Source organism: Lepidochelys kempii, chromosome 2 (genome assembly GCF_965140265.1).
Source record: "Lepidochelys kempii isolate rLepKem1 chromosome 2, rLepKem1.hap2, whole genome shotgun sequence".
Taxonomy (NCBI): domain Eukaryota; kingdom Metazoa; phylum Chordata; order Testudines; family Cheloniidae; genus Lepidochelys; species Lepidochelys kempii.
Genome location: NC_133257.1, coordinates 31,524,652 through 31,546,108, shown reverse-complemented (window position 1 = coordinate 31,546,108; position 21,457 = coordinate 31,524,652).

The window sequence follows — 21,457 nt, the reverse complement described above, 5'->3', positions numbered from 1 at the left end:
AGAGCCACTGAACCAAACTGTAAACCCCGTATATAATGGAAATTACTTGAAGCCAAGGGGTGCAGCAGCACTCCCAGCTCCCCTAGTTCCAGCACCTATGATTTGTGTTTTTATTATTATTGTGTCAGGGATTGTTGTTCACACCAATAAAAGAGTGCCTTGTTTTGGAAAAGAACACTGCTTGTGTAAATCATTTATCGGAAGGCTGTGTTTGTGTCCTCTGGGTGTAACAGGTCTGAGATGTTCTGGGGAGTTTCTGTAGTAGTAAATCCCTGGCAAGCCCAAGATATTCCTTGATCACCCTGCAGACCCATATCTGATGAGAACAGGTATGTAAGATGGACTGTTTAAAAGAACCCTTGGTAACCTGAGAGGAGCCAATAAGTGGGTTATTCTGGGGGTACCCTAATTCTGTTTTTGGGGTAACTATAGAAGCTGAAAGCTCCACCAGCACCTCTAGAATAGTATTACGAAAAATTGGTCAATACGGTTAATACTCAACCACAGTCAAAATGACATCCATCCTTTCCAGACATATGTCTGTACCTGCGAAAAAGATCAGCCCATCTGAATCAGAGGAATCCTTCAAATACTTGAATCATCAAGCAAGAGCTTACTTTGTTTCCAGGCAATGGAAAACAACACAACTATCTTTGTAATGAAGTTGATGTTCGTATTAGTAACACATCAGTGGACATTAGCTCATTTGTGTGCATGCATATGGTGGTGTTTTTTTTTTTTTTCTAAATCTTCCTGCAAGCCAAACAGTTGCTTTGAGACACTGATACATTGAAAGTATGAGCTATTGGCAATTGGTAAAAACAACAAAGAAGACCAGAATTCTGAATGCAAATAAATAGCCATTTCTGAATCCTCCCCTTTCCAATTGTCCATCTTCTGATCTTCAGAACTTGTGGCATGTTAAGGAAACAAAGTGACTTGACTCTTGAAAGACTAAATTCATTTTGCTTAGGCTAACACTGTTGGATGGCAAGTAGCTAGCACTAAGTCTGTAAACATGAACAAAAATCAGACCTTTTTTTTTTCTTGTGCCTGACTGCATAAAGGCTGCATGGTGTGCAGAACACTGCCACATACTGCATATGCTTTCTGATACGTCAGTGTTTCTTAGTATAGTGTGTAGCATTTTAGATGTTTGAACTGCTATTACTAAAAACCTTTTCTTTCTTTCCCTCTTCCATTTTTCAAAGTCTAACTCTTCAAGTCAGCCTCACAGCATGACTTATCAGTGAGAGAAAGACTGTTGATAACCATTAAAGACACATTTGTTAAAATCCTTACTTTCACCTGGAGAGGAGTTGCATAGAAAGCCCTGTGCCTGAGACTAGGTGGACAGTTTGTGGTTTCTTTCTAATTCTGATATGATTTCTTTATTTTCTCAAGTGTGCTGATGGAGATTTTAAAACCTACACTTCTGTTCAAATGTTGTTTTATAGTAGCTCCCAATAGTGATTGCTATAGTTAAGGTAACAAAACAGTGGGAGATTTTGAAACTCAATGGGAGTTGGGTGCTGAAATGTCCTTTGCCAAAGGCACAATCTCCCCCACAATTTGCATTATATCTCTTTGTTTATACTTCCCAATAAACTTATTTTTAGCTGACTTTTTTTCCTTTCTTGGCTGAAATTCTCTATGCTTTCCCTAGATAATTTTAGATAATTAGAAGGCTGAAGGCTAGGGCTTCTGTGTCTGTGCCTACACTAGGAAATATTTCCTTTGCTGATAACAGGCATCAGCAATGGATACAGTTGAGTCAATGCTAAAAATAACTTTAACTGAAAATGTATACAGGACTAAATCACAATCAGTGTTTTTAAAGAAACTGTAGTTCTACCATGCTCCAGCCAGGGTTCAACAAAATCCCCACATAGTCTTTCATAACAAGTTGTTCTGTCTCTTTCATTCAAAACCAATCTAGAATGCTTGTGAAGAATGCACAAAATTTAATTCCTAGCCCTCTTATCTGAAAATGAAAGAGTGATTAATTAATTTTCCAAAGAAGTAAAAAGATCTTCAGTTTAGTTAAGTGACAACATTCCCTCAGCATGTTGATGATAAGGAGTGGATACAACATGAGGTCATAATTATATATATTAATACCAAGTATGCAAAGGAGAGTCAGGTCATTATAATTTCAGACTTCCAGTAAAAGGTAAGGTGAATGGGCCTGAAAAATTTAAGAGGACTGAGAACAAAACCAGAGCATGTTTTCCCCTCTGACAGGCTCTCACACATGTTATAGATGAGGCACACAGATTGTATGGCTAGAACCCATCCAATGAGTTATAACAATGTGTTTTATAATGTTTCCTAAGCTTATCTCCAAGTTGCATAAAGCAGACCAAAGTGCCTACAGGATCACCTGGGTTTGGGTACTTGTACTACTCTGACGGGACCTTGGACATCAAAGATAAAACCTATGCCATAAGTATGAACAATGAATGAACATGGGGGTGAGAGGGTTGGGAGAGAATTGTGACAACTGAAAACAGTACTAGGTATGGTGTAACGATCCACTTAGACCAGCAAGTAAAAGGCTTTCAAATACCTAAAATCAAGAGGAACATTCTAAGCAGATGACAGAACGAGGAGTAATGGTCTCAAGTTGCAGTGGGGGAGGTTTAGATTGGATATTAGGAAAAACTTTTTCACTAAGAGGGTGGTGAAACACTGGAATGCGTTACCTAGGGAGGTGGTAGAATCTCCTTCCTTAGAGGTTTTTAAGGTCAGGCTTGACAAAGCCCTGGCTGGGATGATTTAACTGGGAATTGGTCCTGCTTTGAGCAGGGGGTTGGACTAGATGACCTTCTGGGGTCCCTTCCAACCCTGATATTCTATGATTCTAAGCTTATTCTCAAGAGTCTGCTATCAGAAGCTTCAGGACAGCAGTCTGATGTTATGATAACTTCTGCCATAATGCCATCTCCAGCTTCTTTTTCAAACAAAGCTGCTATTTGGTACAGAACTAGCAATTTCATGAAGCACAGAACCATATTTTTAGTGTTTATTTTATCAATACATTTTTTTTTCACTTCAGTAGGATCTGTGTGCTCATTCTGAGTGGCAAAGAAAATTAATATGTTGTCATGTTTTTGCTTCATTTGTTTACTACTATTTTTACTATGTCTAAACTATAATTACAATAAAAACATAGGGAGCCTGGTTCTAATCTTGCACTATTAAAATCAGGAGCAACTCACTGAAATCAATATAGAGACACAATCATAAACCTGACTCAAGTGTGTTTATAATAGAGCTATAGCCTTAACAATAAGATACAGAAATAGTCACAAAAACTGGACATCCTTTTAAGGTGCATTCAAAGCATAAATCAATTAATAGATTTTAACTCATCAGGACAGCCCTTTGAATCAAGTGGAAAATAACCCACTCACACCCGCAACAGTTGTTGTATTTGTTTTATTCTTTTCCCAGAGCATCTTAAAAAGAGAGTGGCCACCTAGGATCTCCTTTTCTTATACTATTATACATTCATCTTACAGTGATCTTCAAATAGTTTCAGAATACTATAATGTACCTTACATTCAAAAATACAACTTTTGTACAGCACACTGCAGTATTTGCAATGTAAGTAGGAAATTATTTTGCAGTTGGACTATTCTTATCCTGTCCCAGGTCTAAGACTAACTCTTTTAACTGTCAACAGACATCATTCTGAGGGTATTTCTATTAGATCTGCTGAGATACAGATTTGCTAGACCTATTTCAGTTTGTGAAAGAGGTGAGAGGTTATACTTATACTTTGGGCATTTGTGAAATATTTTAGCAAAACGATCATGTTGTTTGTCATGCACGAAAGCTTCAGCAATTCCTTAAACTTAGTTTGCTCATATAAATCAATGCCTAAGAAAGTCTGCTGAAGAATATCTCTGAGGAAATACAATATTCCAAATAAAAGGTCAAATTTTATATTAGAAGAGTTGTATGGAAACATATTTTCTGAAGTTTTCAGATCTCTCAAGATAGGGAAGCTCCAGAGCAGAACAGATCGACATGAGAATGAGCTTTGTCAATAGTTGATCATTTCAGTCCAATTTTTAGTGTTGCCAACAATGAGAATTTCATTGCAAGTCTCACAATATTTGGTGGGGTTTTTTTCCCTTTAAATACCTACCTGAAATATTACATGAAAATATCAGCTTTCCTTTTTCTTTTTTTTAAAGTAAATTTCGAATCCTCATAGTTTCAGAGAAAAAATTGAAAATGTGACCCAAGTGCAGTCTAATTGTTAAAAAACAAGATTCAAATAAAATGAGCTTTGAAATCTCAAGATTTTTTTGTGGGTCTGACTCATGATTTTTTGAAAGTCTAGGGTTGGGGAAAAAAGCATGTGTCCTCCTTTCTGTATAGTAACAGAAAAGCTATGTTAGAACCTGAATAGACTTCTGAAGTACTTCTGACCAGTCTCATTTCTCTCCTTCCTCCACGGTATACCTCCACAAACAAATGAATCACAACTTCTGCAATTCCTAAATTTTCTCTATAACCTCCCTCCAACTCATTAGATAGGGCTCTTAGTCTTCTTGGTAGGAAGCAGCCTGGGCCCCAGCTGTCACCAGAAGCCAGCACACCCAGAGGTCATTGGTTGTTTGGGAATAGGAGAAGAATTGTAACACAACCCACCCTCACACCCAAAATTATTCTCCTGATTACCACTACACTGGAGCAAGGCTTTGCCAGCTTTCCCCCCTACCCTAGTGCTCAGGTATGTCAAGCACAATAGCTATAGGTAGGGCATCTAGGATCTTTGTTTGCTTGTTGAGAATAGCACTTAGGATATAGTCTGCCTAGACACCTATTCTCTACCCACAACTGCCCTTTTTAACACTTCTAGAAAGTGGGAGAGTGATGACTTCCACTAAGTGGAGCAACTACACATAGGGTGAAGTCCTGACCTCATTTTAGTCAATAGAATCTTGCCTTGACTTCAGTGGGGCCAGGATTTAACTCCTAGTACTTAACCTTAATTATGACCAAACATACCCTGTAATTATATTGGAGTGTAACACTTGTGTTTGGGATGCTCACTGCTCAAGGACTTTTACCATCAAAACAAAATGAGTGGTGATAACTCACCCCCTCTTTTGATTAAAATTTTACTCCCTGTCAGATGCATGTTCAAGTCTTCCACTCAAACTGGAGAATAACAAATCTATTATTTCACAGTTATAAAATCAGAAGTGAATATAACCTTGCACATAATGTGTATTCATTAAAAACAGGCCTAACTACAGAAATAAATGTTTGTAGTTCACACAATCAAATATGAATTCAAACCAACAACAACATGGGAAGGTGTGTATATATATATGTTTGTGCATGTGTATATGTACTTATTTTTACTTAGTAAGTTGTTAGGGATTTTGTTTGAAAATTTCATCTCCTATATTTAGTCATTTTCTATTATTTTTTCTGACTACACAAATCTCTCTGTATTTGTATGCTTCTCCAAACAGGGCATAAAATTGCTTTTACTGCTGTATGTGGTGTTAAATTTCTCCGGAGTAGAGGTTTTCTGTTACAAAATGTTAATACATAGCCCACAAAGCTATATTGCTAGGCAGTGGGTGCTAAGATATCTGGATATTTGGTTTACCTGTAGTTTGAATAGATGTATAATGTTGTGTTTGCCACTGCACAAACTTTGCTGATGATTAAAGCTTCCTCCACTTCATACATGTAATTTTACTGGGAATATGCTTCTGTAATCTACAAATATTATAAACTTCTGGAGAACAGATTTTTATTTTATCCTAGAGATGATTTTGGTTATAGCAATGCTTGTCTTTTCAGGGAAAATTTTAATCTGCTTTCCAAGCATTGTCTAGCTGTGAAAAGTATGCTTAGGGACAGAGACATCTTGAATTGAAATTAATTCCCTGATAAAGTTTTGCATTGTTTGTGGATGTAGCAATGATAGTAAGAGCCTTGCCCTTTTCTTCTTATATTCTAATCATAGAATATGATTTCTTTAATTCATATGGTGCTATTTTTAGTGCTAATGTATCTTGAGTTCTCATGACTTATTTTCTTTTCCCCTCTCTAGAGGGATCTTATTCCATTTTTGTAGTTGCTTCATTCTGGGATTTTTATTCCCCAGAGTGTATTTTTCCTCACTTTGAAAGGTGCTCATTATTTAGTAGCTATGCTGTTTTATTCTGAGATTTTTTCCCCCATCATTCTATGTCTTCCAGGGCACAAAGAACAGAGTAATTTATTTTGCCTGATGCATTTCTTGTTGTGAATATGGGGCAGGATTCTTTTTCCTTATTGAAATTTGTGTTTATCTCTGGCAATTTGATGTGCAACATCTTTTTTTTTTTTTTTGACCTGTGGGTAAAACATGTTTTCCTGCTTATTTGCCAGCTGAGCTTTTTGCTAATGCATCTCATGCATCAGTCTGCCCTTATAGGCCATCCTTCTCACTTTTTTATTCATGGATGAATGCTTTAATCTCCTAGTTTATTTGTTAACCATATTATACTTCTGGAGCACAGATCTAATACTTAATATACAAGAATTAAAAGACAAGAACAGTGTTTCCCCAACTCCCAAACATGTGAGCTTAAAGTATTATTTTTTACAGGGTAAGCCAACATATTTCTAATGAATGATTGCCATTGAATGATCCAGGTGAAAACAACCTGACTTTAGATTTATGATCAATTTTTAAGCTAGAAGCATCATAGTTAAGTGTCCAAAATTAGAATTTACTTATTTACACTGGTGAGTCATGTAAAGAAAACCTTTCAATATCAAATGTTTAATGGAAAACGATTACCTCTGCTTTCCAACATTCTGTTTATATGAGGGAATAAAGATCTATTATTTTTTCATATATAGTCTGACCTTGCCTTTTAAATGATGTCAGGGAAGCAAAGATAAGTTTCATACTTAAAAGAATGTAGTTAAAGTCTCCTAAAATGAGTTCTTATTTTCCTTTTTTCACAGGTATTTAAATTAGGCACCACAACAGACTAAGACACTTGGAATATAGCAATTTTTTGATATTTCCTCTGATGAATATTAACTCAATGGACTCAATTCTGCTTCCCATAAAAGCATATAAAACGAAAGTACATCATATATCCATCCTCAGTGCTGTGTAAATTTAAATATAAAGGCAACAAATAGTATGTGCAAAACTGAATCCACCACCACACACACACACATACACTGCACTTGAGATCTACACTAGACAAAAATAAAATAATATAGTCTAAAATGTTCCTAACCCAGGGATGTATCACAACTAACATGTTGAGAGAGGAGAGAAAATTCCCAAAGAATATATCAAGGGAAACTCACAATAACCTTTTATCGTGTGTGCATGCGTGCGTGTGTATGTGTGTGTGTGTGTGATGTTACTTTTCCTACAAAGGAGGAAGAGAGGAAAAAGTGAAAGTGTACCTTTGCCTAGACAAGTGAGGGCTAAGTAAATATTCATGAGAGTGTGAGAATTAACTCTGCATGAAATCAGTTAAATGGTTCTATTTGTTCATGTGCTTTTTTAAAAAAAGATAATTTCAAAGCTAGCATGATGTAGAGCAATGAGAATCTTTGCTGTGTTTTATGTTAGTGTCGCTCTAAACTGTAGGTGAAGGACACTACTGAGCTTAAGAGGCCTTAAGGAGACCTTGGTTCAGGAAGCATTAGTCTAAATAGGTCCAAATTAAAGCCCTGATTTTGCAATCATATTACATGCAAGTGAACCCTAGCACCTGTGAATACCTCTGTTCACTTCAGTGAGACTTTATGTGTTTGTAAGGATACACCCAAACTGATGAGATCCCAAAATTGGGGCCTAAAGAATTTACCATATAAATAGCTCAGATATTTTTCTTTTCTTTTCAACCAAGGAAATTCTATGTAATAATGTAGCATTAATGCAATGGTAAGGATGATAAATCAATGACTCTTTCAGAATATTACAAACAGTGACACTGAACCTTAACGCTGCTCCTTGTAGAGAGGCCTTCAAATATGGTATTTCTTTTTATCTCCATATATTATTATATAATACAAAATATAACACAAACTGCAGTGTCTTACATACAATATCACATACAGCCCACATATAGTGGAGCCCTATACAATATCCATTGAGGTAAATTGAAAAGCTTCAGTAGGTCCTGAATTTGGCATATACTGTACAAATACCGCTGTACTTCTGCATAATACAGGTTCTATATTTATAATGAAAATATACCAAGTTTGGTTTTGGTTAGACATTCTGAAATATAAAACTATGTTCTTGTTTTTTTCTGAAAACTCTGTTTTTCACATATATAGTTGGCAACCAATTTCAGTATTGTGAGATCTTACGTTTGTTTGGAGTTTTGAAATAATTCAGAAAGACAGCTGATCTGTTCTCCCAGAGCAGTAAAAAAAAATGTATTAATATGCCACAGGAAGCATATTTATGAGGTATACAGGTGTTTAAAACGAAAAAGCACCGATGGCTGTAAAATTTTAGAAAACTTTAGGCCACTTCCTCAACTGGTGTAAATTGAAGTAATTCCACTGCAATGATTTAGGAATGAACATCTGAGCACTACTGGGGGGAAAATGAAACTACAAAAACACTTCAGGGGTAGTAGATCAAAAAATCATTGGGATAGATCCACAACAATTTTCCAGTGCAATCAGTGGAGCTACACAGATTTCAACCAGCTGAGGCTGTGATCAACTATTTGCACTGTTCTCTTTTTTTAAATATAATTCAAGTCAATAATATATGTTTCCTATTTTCAAAGTATTTTATGTACAATAATTACATTTACACGTCTCACTTGAAGCTCTAGGTCTCTAACCCTTACAAACATTATGCTTCCTTACCTTTACTTGTGTGAAATAAAGAGAATACTTTGATATCTGAATCTATTTCTCATAGGTCTAAGTGGAATTGGCTTTTCATATAATTACACTTGATCTGGCACCTTAAGATGTTTTCATAGTTTCATTTTTAAACAGTGTCTTGTATCAGTTACCAACTCTCTCAGGATCTAAGAATTTCCATATTTTGCTGCCGTGTGAAGATTGTGTCATTAAAGATAAATGCTGTAGAAAGTTGTGAATAAGTTTCAAATTCTAGATAATTGTATTCTAAATGTCTTATTTTGTGCTGAACACAGTAGCCCTTGAAATCTTCACTACAATACAGTATTCATATAAATAATGTGCATTTGGAGATTGGCCATCCCTGGATTTGTGCTGGAAATGGCCCACCTTGATTATCCTACACATTGTAAGATGAGTGGTCACTTTAGATAAGCTATTACCAAGAGGAGAGTGGGTTTATGTGGGGGGGGGTGGAGGGGGAAGAGAGAAAACCTGGATTTGTGCTGGAAATGGCCCAACTTGATTATCATACACGTTGTAAGGAGAGTGATCACTTTAGATAAGCTATTACCAGCAGGAGAGTGGGGTGGGGGGAGGTATTTTTTCATGCGTTGTGTGTATAAAAAGATCTTCTACACTTTCCACAGTATGCATCCGATGAAGTGAGCTGTAGCTCACGAAAGCTTATGCTCAAATAAATTGGTTAGTCTCTAAGGTGCCACAAGTACTCCTTTTCTTTTTGTGAATACAGACTAACACAGCTGTTACTCTGAAAGACTCAAAATTAAAACCTTCAAGAGTTGTTTACGCTATACTAGTGTCAATGGGAGTTCCTGATCAAGGGCCTCAGAATCTGGTTCATATAGAATAACAAAATATTTACATATAGCACATCTCATCCTCATGCTATTCAAAATTTAGAGAACACTGAATATACTGTATAATATGAACCAGTTAAATCACAAGATGAACTAACCTCTGGACTAGCCTGTGACAGATTTAACAGTGCCTAGACACTCTGTGGGTGATTTAGGACAGAAAGTAAATAAGAAAATGGTTTATCCAGTGAAACTACAGGGAGAATGTAGTAGAGGGATAATGTAAACTTTGAAACTGGAATCTTTCTTAGGTTTTTGTGGCTATTCATCCTATCCTTGTGAAAAGTATCAGTGTCACTTTAATAACCATAACTAGTCATGACCTCATTTTTATGTTCTAATTCTCCAGCAACATGCACAATCTAGGAAATTGTTCCTGGGAAACAGTGGGAAATTGTGAATTTGAGTAAAAAGAAATCACCAACACTTATCAAACGATGATTTAAAAAATTTTTAGTACTCCTTGGACTGTTCCAGTATGCAGTACTGCCAACCCCAAATGCTGAAAAATCATGAGTTGGGTCTCAATTAATTCTGAGTTGTAAATGTACATAAATTATGGAGAAATCTTCACCTTCTTGCTTACATTTTAGACATATTTTCGATCACTTCTCCCTGGCCATGAGGGCTAGCCACTTACTTTTTGTTTTAAATGAAAGCAGAAATTCTCATATAATCAGATGAATCCAGGAGCTGGAGGCTTAGGAACAACATCAAATATTGCAAGACTTGCAATAAAATTAGGTGAGCTACACTACATTGTATTAAGTGTTCTGTTACTCTAGGAAGGTCCTATGAAAGGACTTAAACAGTGGATAGGCTTCATGCTGCCCCTCTTTACTGCGCCAAATGTTATCCTAGTGCAAATAGCCAATAGTTCAGTCAGTTGCTCTTGCGGCTGTTTCCATGTGCCTTTCCATCATCTACTTCCTCCTCTGAGAGAAAATGGGGAGAGAGCCTCTCCTTTGCTTCCTACTATGAGATGACAGTCTGCAGCAGAAAGATTCCTTGCAAACATTGTCAGCTGTTCATGCTCTTTTATACACCACCTCTTACTACAGAAAAAGTAAGCTTTGGAGGGGTACGATATAACAACTGGGTAGGACAGCAGAGCCCACACTGGTAGTGAGAATGTTGTGCAGGGAGATCCCTACAAGGATGAAAATCCCAAAGCCCTCTCTTCCCTCCCCACATACAAGTGGGAGCTGTGGATTGGGTGAAAGGACAGGGGAGCAGGGACTGTTTAGGTTTAAACCTAATTTTTGAAGTTATGGTGGATAGGAATAGTTTTCTGGGGAGGCGTAACCCTAATTATATCCTGTATCTAATGATTCCTTCTCATTGTGCTGGAATTGTACAAATACCAAGTGAAAGACAGTGATGCTTTGATCATGCCCCTCACTTACATAAATCTGAATTTCAGTTATTTGCTCTTCAGGGCAGGATCTATGTCTTTTTTGTTTATGAGACACCCAGCACATTTTAGGACATTCAAAAATAATAACTACACACACCTTATGGTACTTAGCTTTGAATATCTGGGGAGATCATCACTTCGGGTTCTAGGATAGGCTGTATTGCCTTTAAAAAAATATCAAATCCAAGTTACTTAGCATATCCTCCTCCACATTCTCACATGTCCATTTATTACATAGCAGGATAGGTTAAATGCAGGTCTCATGTATCCACTTTATGTGATTTACTGCCACATAATTTAATGGATCAACACGACTAGTAATAACTATTTTGTATATGTTTTATGTCAAAAGTGAATAGCTACCAGACTCATACTGTTCTTCAAGCAGCAGCCACAGTTAAAAAAAAATCAATGCAGCCATTTTGCAGACTGATATAATGTGCTCGTTCTTTCTTTCTTTTCTTCATTCTTTTAAGAAGCAATCAGCTACAAATTAAACCAACATGTCAGCAGATAGAGATTAGAATTCAAAGCTATCTGATGGAAACAATTTAGCCTTTGGACTGAGACTTTTGTTCATTAGAAAACAAGAAGGACTGTATAATAATACAGTCACTAGAGCTAGTAGAAAATGTTCAGCCCAAATTACTACTGTTTCTATTAAGTGCTTTTTTGATCAATCTTTTTTGTTAACATTTTAATTTAGTCAGAATATTTTATTTTTGATGAAAAAAATGAGCCACAATTTGTAAATAGAGTAATAACCAGTATTTTCATGCAGATTTTGGATAGATATCCAACTACCTTCACGTATTCATAGATTTTTAAGGCCACATGGGAACATTAGATTATCAGGTTTGACCTCCTGTATATCACTGCATAACAGTCCATAGAATTTCAGTTATCCCTTTATTATTCCAAATACATTGAGCTAATAGCACATGTAAAGATTGGCACACAGAATTGTTTGTTTATACAAGCTATAAACTTAGGCTAACGGATTTATGAGCTTATCCTGAGAAGTTCTGAACATGCTTTCTCCCATTATAGTCAATGAATTGCAGGTACTTGGAACTCCTCAAGATCAGGCCCTTATGGACCAAGTTGATGCTACTGTAACTGTGCTTACTCGGGGTAGCACCCTGCCTTCCTCTAGTTGTGGCTAGGCCAGCTAGAGATTGATGGGCTTGCTACAGCATTGGCTAAGATGTACGTCTTTTAGCTCACAAAGTAAAGACTCATACATTAAGCTCAAGAGGTCCCAGGTTTGATCCCCACTGCCAGTGTTCCTGTGTGGGCCAGTGTTACACTACTTTGAAAGGTGTCAGAGTAGCAGCCATGTTAGTCTGTATTCGCAAAAAAAAAAGGAGTACTTGTGGCACCTTAGAGACTAACCAATTTATTTGAGCATAAGTTTTCGTGAACTACAGCTCACTTCATCAGATGCATGAAGCTGTAGCTCACTAAAGCTTATGCTCAAATAAATTTGTTAGTCTCTAAGGTACCACAAGTACTCCTTTTCTTTTTGCAACTACTTTGAAAGTATGTCCCACTGTGTCAAGCTCAAGGGCAATTTCAAAGTAAATTTCACACTTTCTTGTGGAAAAAGACAAATGCATTCCTTTGTGAAGAATAGTATGCTATAATTCACTTATTTTTTCCTGCTGCTATAAATCATATTATCTCAGATGATATATCAAAAAATGTGATATATTGGGGGGATGGAATGGGATGAACTGAGCTTAGGTGTATACACAAGGCATATTCACATAAAACAAATCTTTTTTATGAATCTGTGAATGTTACAGCTAGTCAGAACAGGAGACTGCTCCAGCTAACTTCATAAGCACAAACAACCTTCTTCTTTCCACTGAGTCTCATTCAAGATTAAATTATCTCAAACCTGATTAATTTAGCACTTATGTTTCCACATTCAGGAAGATACTTATTTGATCTACAGCCTTTGATTTGGTATTTTAAAGAAACTTTCTTCTTTTAATTACTCACCATCAGTGGGAAAGTAAGGATTGCAGGCTAATTTGTACTTTTAGTGGCAGTTCTTAACAAGGAGTGACGTGTGAACTGCATCACTTCAGGAGTGTTTCCAGGATGCATGGTCATTCTGACATTTCTCCTGAGACCCAGTTCCCTTCCTGCTTTCCAGAGGTGGAGAGAATAATTTGCTCTGGCTGACACCAGTGTTAATAGCTGTTAGCAAATATTAACCCTTTTAGTCCTTTTCTTTTTTATACTAGATTCATATATCAACTCTTCTTTAAAATCTTTATGATAATTACAAAGAGTATGTTGAATTGTTTCCCCTGTGGGTCCAGGGACAGAATAGGCCCACTGCTCCTCCTGCATGTCGTAAGAGGTGTCTAAAAGGGGACCGCCTGGAGAGGGATGGTCTCTGCCAGGTTAGAAATTTGCCCAAGACACACCATGTGGTGAACAGGTCAACGATGTCCATACCGGATTGATCGCAGCCCAGGTTAATAATGACCGCGCCATCTGTCTCTCACCAGGATAGATACGACAAGTATACTACTGGTGTAACCCCAACAAAGAAGATCCGTGGAAGAGATAACATCACCATAGCCACATGGAATGTAAGGACCTGGGACAAATGGGCAGGTTGAAAGAACTCACGTATGAAAAGGAACAATACACCTGGCACCTCCTACGAATCTCTGAGGTCAGATGGAAGAACTTTGGAGAAGTACTAATGGAAGAAGGCCATGTACTTTATTACAATGGAGAGGACACACATGTCAACAGCGTAGGATTTCTTGTGCATAAAGACATCAAGAATTCAGTATTAGGATGCCACCCAATGTCCAGCAGGCTTATTTCCATCCTTCTAAAGGCAGTACCGTTTAATATCACAGTGGTACAAGTCTACGCCCCTACAACAGACTATGATGATGAGCAAATTTTGAAGATTTTTACAATCAGCTCCCAGACATCATCGATAAGGTACACAAGAAAGATATCTTGATTGTATAAGGAGATTGGGACACTAAAGTGGGTACTGATGCACAGGCAGATTGGTGAGATTATTGTGGCCCTTTCTGTAATGAGGTAACCAATGAGAAAAGATTGAGTCGTTTGGAGTTTGCCAGCTATAACAATCTGGTTCTTGCAAACACATTAGGAGCACATAAAGCATCCAGATGATAAACATGACACACACCTAATGATCTACATCACAGCCAGATTGACTACATCATGGTGCAAAACCGATTTCATTCTGGGATTAACAGAGCTAAAACAAGGAGGTGATGACAAACAAACATGATGGAATCAGCTCACATATCACTGTCAGTGGACAAGAGCTGGAGACAGTGAAACAGTTCAAGTATTTGGGGGCAATCATCACTGATGAAGGATCCAAGGCAGAAATTGGGGCAAAAACTGTGCAAACAACAGCAGCAATGTGGAGAAAAAGCCAATGTGGAGGAATAAGAACATCTCCCTAGAATCCAAACTGAAAATGCTGCATGCATTGGTCATCTCCATTTTTCTGTATGTGTGCGAGACATGGACCCTTAAGCCAGAACTTGAACAGAAAATACAGGTAGTAGAGATGAGATACTTCTGTAAAACCTTGAGCATCTCCTACTTCGACCACATCACTAATGAAGATGTCTGCAATATCATCACCCAATGCTTTGGATCATATGAAGACCTCCTGATGACCGTGAAGAAGTGCAAGCTGAAGTGGTATGGCCATGTAACAAGATCATCTGTCCTATCCAAGATCATCCCCCAAGGAACAGTACAGAGGAAGAGAAGAAGAGATGAGATGGATTGACATCAATAAAGAGTGGACAGGAATGGACTTTGTGGAGACTCAAGCACTGATTCACAATCATCAGGGGTGGAGACAATTGGTTGATTGCTCATCAGTGATGGTGTCCCAATGACCAATGCAGTTATGGGAGTGATGGTGATGATGATGTTGAATTATAAAGCCAGAGCAGTGGTCCTTGACTGATAAGTAACAGTATTGAGGGAATTCTGTGTGTTAGACTGTACCGAATAATACCCACTGTCTCCATGTCTATGGAATGCTAGATAGTCTTGGAAACCATCCCCTATATTATATATATAGGGGACGGTTTGGTTTACAAGACCATTATATATATATATATATATAAACCTGGAAAACTGATAAGAGATGATTGTTAAAGCAGATATTTCCTATTGGGGAATCAACAGGAAAGAATGATTATATGGGAAGAAAGACCCACTGAAAGATATTATCTTGAAGAATTGTTACTCGTCTCAACTATAAATAATGATGCCTTCACACATCAATTAGGTAAACTGAGAATATAGAGAAATGACATCAAAACATATGTTCCCTTTGGCAAAGAGGTTTCTTTGTTTAAAAACCATATATAATGACACTGGGCATTAGAACTTAGTTGGGGAATGAAACTGCTGCATGCCACCAGTTAAAGTGAAGAAGAGAACCAGATCTTTATTACATCAAGAAGATAAAGTATGTATTCTTTCTGAATTCCATATAGTGCTGTACTAATCCCTGATTGATAATCCTTGATTGATTAATTCCAACTGAGCCTGTTATTTGACAATCTCGAACCAGCATTGACACAAACAAACAACACAAGGGTCAAATAATGGCAACCCCCATGCTGATTCAGCTGTGCTGTTGGGTATGTTGTGGGGGCTAAAATCAAGGCTCCACATATTTCCTATTCACCTGCTACAAAGTTAGGAGCAGTGAGCATGCTGCATCTACTTACCTCTGCATGCCTGGACCTAATATACTCCCAAGTATCCCATGGGGAGGCAGGGTTCTCACTCAGCATTACTTCTCTGCACAGGTGTAGTCCAAGTCACAATTTAGCTTTAAAAATTAAAACATTTCAAGCCAGATCCTCAGATGAACTAAATTGATGCAGCTCCAATTTATACCATCTGAGGAAAGACCATTAGTACATTGGGCACATTTATTTATTGTCATATTAACCACAAAGATCACACAGTGACACTTAAATTTATGCTTTTTAATTGATGAAATTTAGACAAGACTTTGTGATCCTGTGTACAGGATATTTTGTAATTTATATAAATAAGCCAGCGTGTTAAATAATTCATAGCAAAACAAAACACTTATCAAGACTAATCATGTCAATGTAAAAGAAACTTAGATAAAAAGGTCTCATGGCAGCTGCCCAGGTGATCATTCTCTATATACTGGTAATGTCTGATGTTTTGGAGTGAAACATATATATGCCTTATACCTCCATGTGTGCTATAATTCTAACTCTAGAATTCTCCTCACAGACTTAAAAGGTGCTGTCACTTATTTTCCTAGACTATTGGATAGCATTTCTGGGCATTGTGAAACCCCAGCCCTCACTCCAGATACTGATCCTTAGGAAATGCCCTTTGCCAAGATTGCCAAGATTTGAACTGAGTTTCCATGGATACAAAGCCTGTTCTGGAGCCGCCTTCTCTAAGCTTTAGATGGTATCAGAGACTTAGGGAGCTTTGTGTTACCACCTGCAAAAATGACTCATAACTAATAAAATCCAGTAGTGAGCTAGAGTAACCAACATTGGTAGAGATTATCAGTGCCTCCCATTAGAAAGGCAGCATGCCAGCAGGTTGAAGATTCAATTGGTTTATTGAGAACATGTCAGATAACTTGGCTCAATTAGTATATTAAACACAGAGTAATCATCACACACATACATTACAAATCTCTGGGAAACTGTCTTGCAGCAGCTCAGTCTGTCCCAAAATTATTACCCTACTTATTTACAGCAGATGGAAAATTCCTCAAATTCCACTATCATTAGCACAAGGCTTTCTTCATTCTTTTTCTTATCTAGTTTCATACCTGTTTTTCAGGATACACAGACCATCTTCACCAATTATTCCTAGAACATACAACTTGTCTCCAACAGTTCCTATACGTAATAGTAGGTAAACTGTGTTTGACTCCTGTTCTTTGTACATTTCCACTACAAGTTTAGCATGAATGCAAAACATGCTGGGAGTACAGTTCATAGTGTTACAATTTATCATAAGCATAAAGTCTTCTAAAAATATGATACTGGCTAACAAGCATCATGTTGGAAACCAAATTTAAAATGTAAAACTTTCACCAGATGATCACCTGGTCTCTAATCTTCCATTTTAAGGAAAATGATTGAAGGGATGTCAAAGCAACTCTGTCAAAAATGGAGCCTTCAGAGGTTGAACCTGGTCAATCTGGTTTTAGGTCTAGGTGTAGGGCACAGAAATTTCACTAGTTTTGTTTGTCAGTGGTCTGTTGGTATTATACAACATCCAAGTGTCCATGTGGTCTATCATCTGCCCTTGTTAACACTGACCATGAGGTGTTGCTGACAAAATAGCAGACTCTGGGAAGAATGAATGGAGTTGCTCTTGAACAGCACTTTCCCTTTTTTTGCTAAGAGGACCAATAAAGTGTTAAGCAATTGTTTCTTCATCAAGGTCTCTCTTATATTGCTTCTAGAACAGATCAGCAATTTTCCACTCGAATAATTTTCCAACAGAAAACACATTTTTGCAAAATTTTATTTTTCTACAGGAAAACTTCAATTTTGCCTATTTTTTTTGCATTGGGAAATTGAAAGGACGACTCCCCATCTGGAAGGTTCTTGTCACCGTCACTTTAACAAAAATGTTCTGCCCTAAATTGGGATGAAATTTGTTGCCAAAACCTCACATTTCCACAGAACATTAATTTGTTTTCTGGCCAATTCTAGTTGCTTATTTCAAGGTGACATTTCCATTTAATTAGATAACTCATGCAGTTGATCTGATCTTCCAATGTCTGGCAAGGGTTAATGTAAAGCTGATTGTAATTCAGTCCTTTCAGGTTCTGCAGGTAAATGAGGAAAAAACAACTTGAAGAAAGGAAGGAGTATATATCATTCCCCTCAGTTGGTGTCAGGGGATCTGCATTCCTTTCATTACTCAAGTTCACATTCTGGGAACCTTGTGGTTCTGGGAACCTTGTGGGGTGTTCAGTTAGCAACGATAGCTAAGAATGCTTTTCTGTCATTTTTGCTTGGACAACAGGCTGAAGCCTTTTCTTTTAGATAAGGGCCTCACCACAGTTATCTGTGTCTTTGTCATCTTGGGACTGGATTACTATGGTGCACTCTGCATTAGGCTACCCTCTATGACCAATCAGAAACTGCAGCTATAGTAGAATGTAGGAACCAGTTTAAGGGGTATTTCTTACAGGGAGAACAACACACCTAAGTTCCTTGAGAAATCACTTCACCCAATTAACATAACAAAGTGGTGACAGGGTCATAATGCTTGAACATGCACAAAAATGTAATTAGTTAGAGGTTTAAGGCTTTTGATAAATAATGATAGTTTATAGCTAGAAATCCAAAATGGCGACCACAATAATTTTATATTAGAGACATCAAAATGAAAGACTTTGACTAAATTGACCAACAGCAGACAGGAGACTGGGGTGAAATAAAGTTCAGCAGAGTAGGGCTGAGCTCACTCCAAAAAACTTGAAGGGAGGGGTCAAGAGGAGGTTCCCAGCTAGGTCCAGCTTGAATGAAAGGTATCATAGAATCATAGAATCATAGAATATCAGGGTTGGAAGGGACCCCAGAAGGTCATCTAGTCCAACCCCCTGCTCAAAGCAGGACCAATTCCCAGTTAAATCATCCCACCCAGGGCTTTGTCAAGCCTGACCTTAAAAACCTCTAAGGAAGGAGATTCTACCACCTCCCTAGGTAACGCATTCCAGTGTTTCACCACCCTCTTAGTGAAAAAGTTTTTCCTAATATCCAATCTAAACCTCCCCCACTGCAACTTGAGACCATTACTCCTCGTTCTGTCATCTGCTACCATTGAGAACAGTCTAGAGCCATCCTCTTTGGAACCCCCTTTCAGGTAGTTGAAAGCAGCTATCAAATCCCCCCTCATTCTTCTCTTCTGCAGGCTAAACAATCCCAGCTCCCTCAGCCTCTCCTCATAACTCATGTGTTCCAGTCCCCTAATCATTTTTGTTGCCCTTCGCTGGACTCTCTCCAATTTATCCACATCCTTCTTGAAGTGTGGGGCCCAAAACTGGACACAGTACTCCAGATGAGGCCTCACCAATGTCGAATAGAGGGGAATGATCACGTCCCTTGATCTGCTCGCTATGCCCCTACTTATACATCCCAAAATGCCATTGGCCTTCTTGGCAACAAGGGCACACTGCTGACTCATATCCAGCTTCTCGTCCACTGTCACCCCTAGGTCCTTTTCTGCAGAACTGCTGCCTAGCCATTCGGTCCCTAGTCTGTAGCTGTGCATTGGGTTCTTCCGTCCTAAGTGCAGGACCCTGCACTTATCCTTATTGAACCTCATCAGATTCCTTTTGGCCCAATCTTCCAATTGGTCTAGGTCCTTCTGTATCCTATCCCTCCCCTCCAGCGTATCTACCACTCCTCCCAGTTTAGTATCATCCGCAAATTTGTAAAGGTAAAGCTGATTGGTTAAGTAGGTCTCACCCCACAGGGATGATCCATGCTAATAGCTGGAATTGAGAAAGCAACCAATCAGAGAAGGCCAAAAATAATATATACAGCAGAAAGCTGACAGGCTTGGGTGTGGATATGTGAGTGGAGAAGAGCAAGTAGTAGCAAAGTGAGAAGACAGCAGCAGGAGAAGAGCAAGAATGAAGCAGCAGCAGCAGTGGCAGAGCAGAAATCACTATCTGAAAGAACAGAAGGACCCTTAAAATGGTAGAGGGGGATTATAAAGCAGGAAAGTAAGTATATACTTCATTTTTAATTATAAGGAATGCATGAATATGATTCTAAATAATGCTGGATGTCTGCATTTGACTAGATTTGTACCCTACTCATTCTATGACTGATTAAGCATCATTCATAGAATGTTAATATTTAATGTTCTTTAATTGTAATGTTGCATTTTACATATGTATAGGAAACCTGTTTACATTGTGATAGATTTAATTGCATGATATTAAGGTTTTATACATTGGTTTAAGGGGTTCACTGTGTACTATATCATGCAACATTGCATCCACTATATGGTCTGTATAGTCTATTGCGTTGCCTTAGTATATGATTTCTAAATGCAATGCAATTGTGCTATGCTGTGTGTCCTGTATTACAATGTATTCTTTCTTGATTATTAAGAGTATTGTAACTGCTTATTTTCTTTGAATAAATGTTATTTTGTTTTCAAAGACTTACTGCTTGAGTGTCAATCTTTTGAGCGAAGGGCTGTATCCATATCTTCTCATGGTTAACAGAATTCGTCTGTTCTGGGGAGTCCTCTGAGGGTCAGAGACCAACTCGCTGGTAAAACCCAGGAAATTCCTTTAGGACGGGTCATATCCTGTTACCCACTGAAGTGCGCCAAATTAGCAATTGGTTTACAATTATAGACAGGCCACTATTGGGGTGCCTTGGGTCCAAATTTTGGGGTAACAATAGCATTTTTTAAATCAGGTCTATTCATAAACCTGGTGCATGTACATCATAAATTGAAATAAAATATTCAAAATGAAAGCAAATATTTTTTTACAAATGATGCAGTTTCAACTGGTATGTACATATTAGTAATGCCCTATATTAGCCACCCAGGTTACTTGAATCCTCAGGTCAATTTATAATTAACCTTTTCGCTTAATCAAATATTTTGGGGGATTTTCTTTTCTTACATATATCACTAAGAACATGTGGTTTATGTCAGTGTATAGATGCACCTTTTCTAAAAGCTGGAAGCAGTGCAGCCATGAATATATTTCACCCTAATAACTGAAACCCTAATCATATGTTTTTTCTCTTTTACTGGTAGGTCACAGTCCTAGGTGAAACTTAACAATGCAGAATCAATTTAGCAGCTTATTCATTTATATTCATTTTCATTTCTGTAATGTGTCAAATATTGGTTATTTCTCAAATGTGAGGTTAGCTGGAGAGAACACAAAAGGAGACAAATGAACTCAAGCTGGAGTCTACAACACAGGTCTAAACTTGCTTAGGAATAATGTTCCAAACACACAGTACTTATATTGGAGCATAACTTTCATTACCCTAGAATCAAGGCTCTTCCAAGTCTTTATAACCACAAACTAAAAAGTTGAATTGCAAGTTCTCTGCATAATTAATTGATTTTTGAAAAACATGAAGGAGATCCCATGAAACATTTTTAATTTGTAAGAAAAAAGAATCATAGATTATCAGGGTTGGAAGGGACCTCAGGAGGTCATCTAGTCCAACCC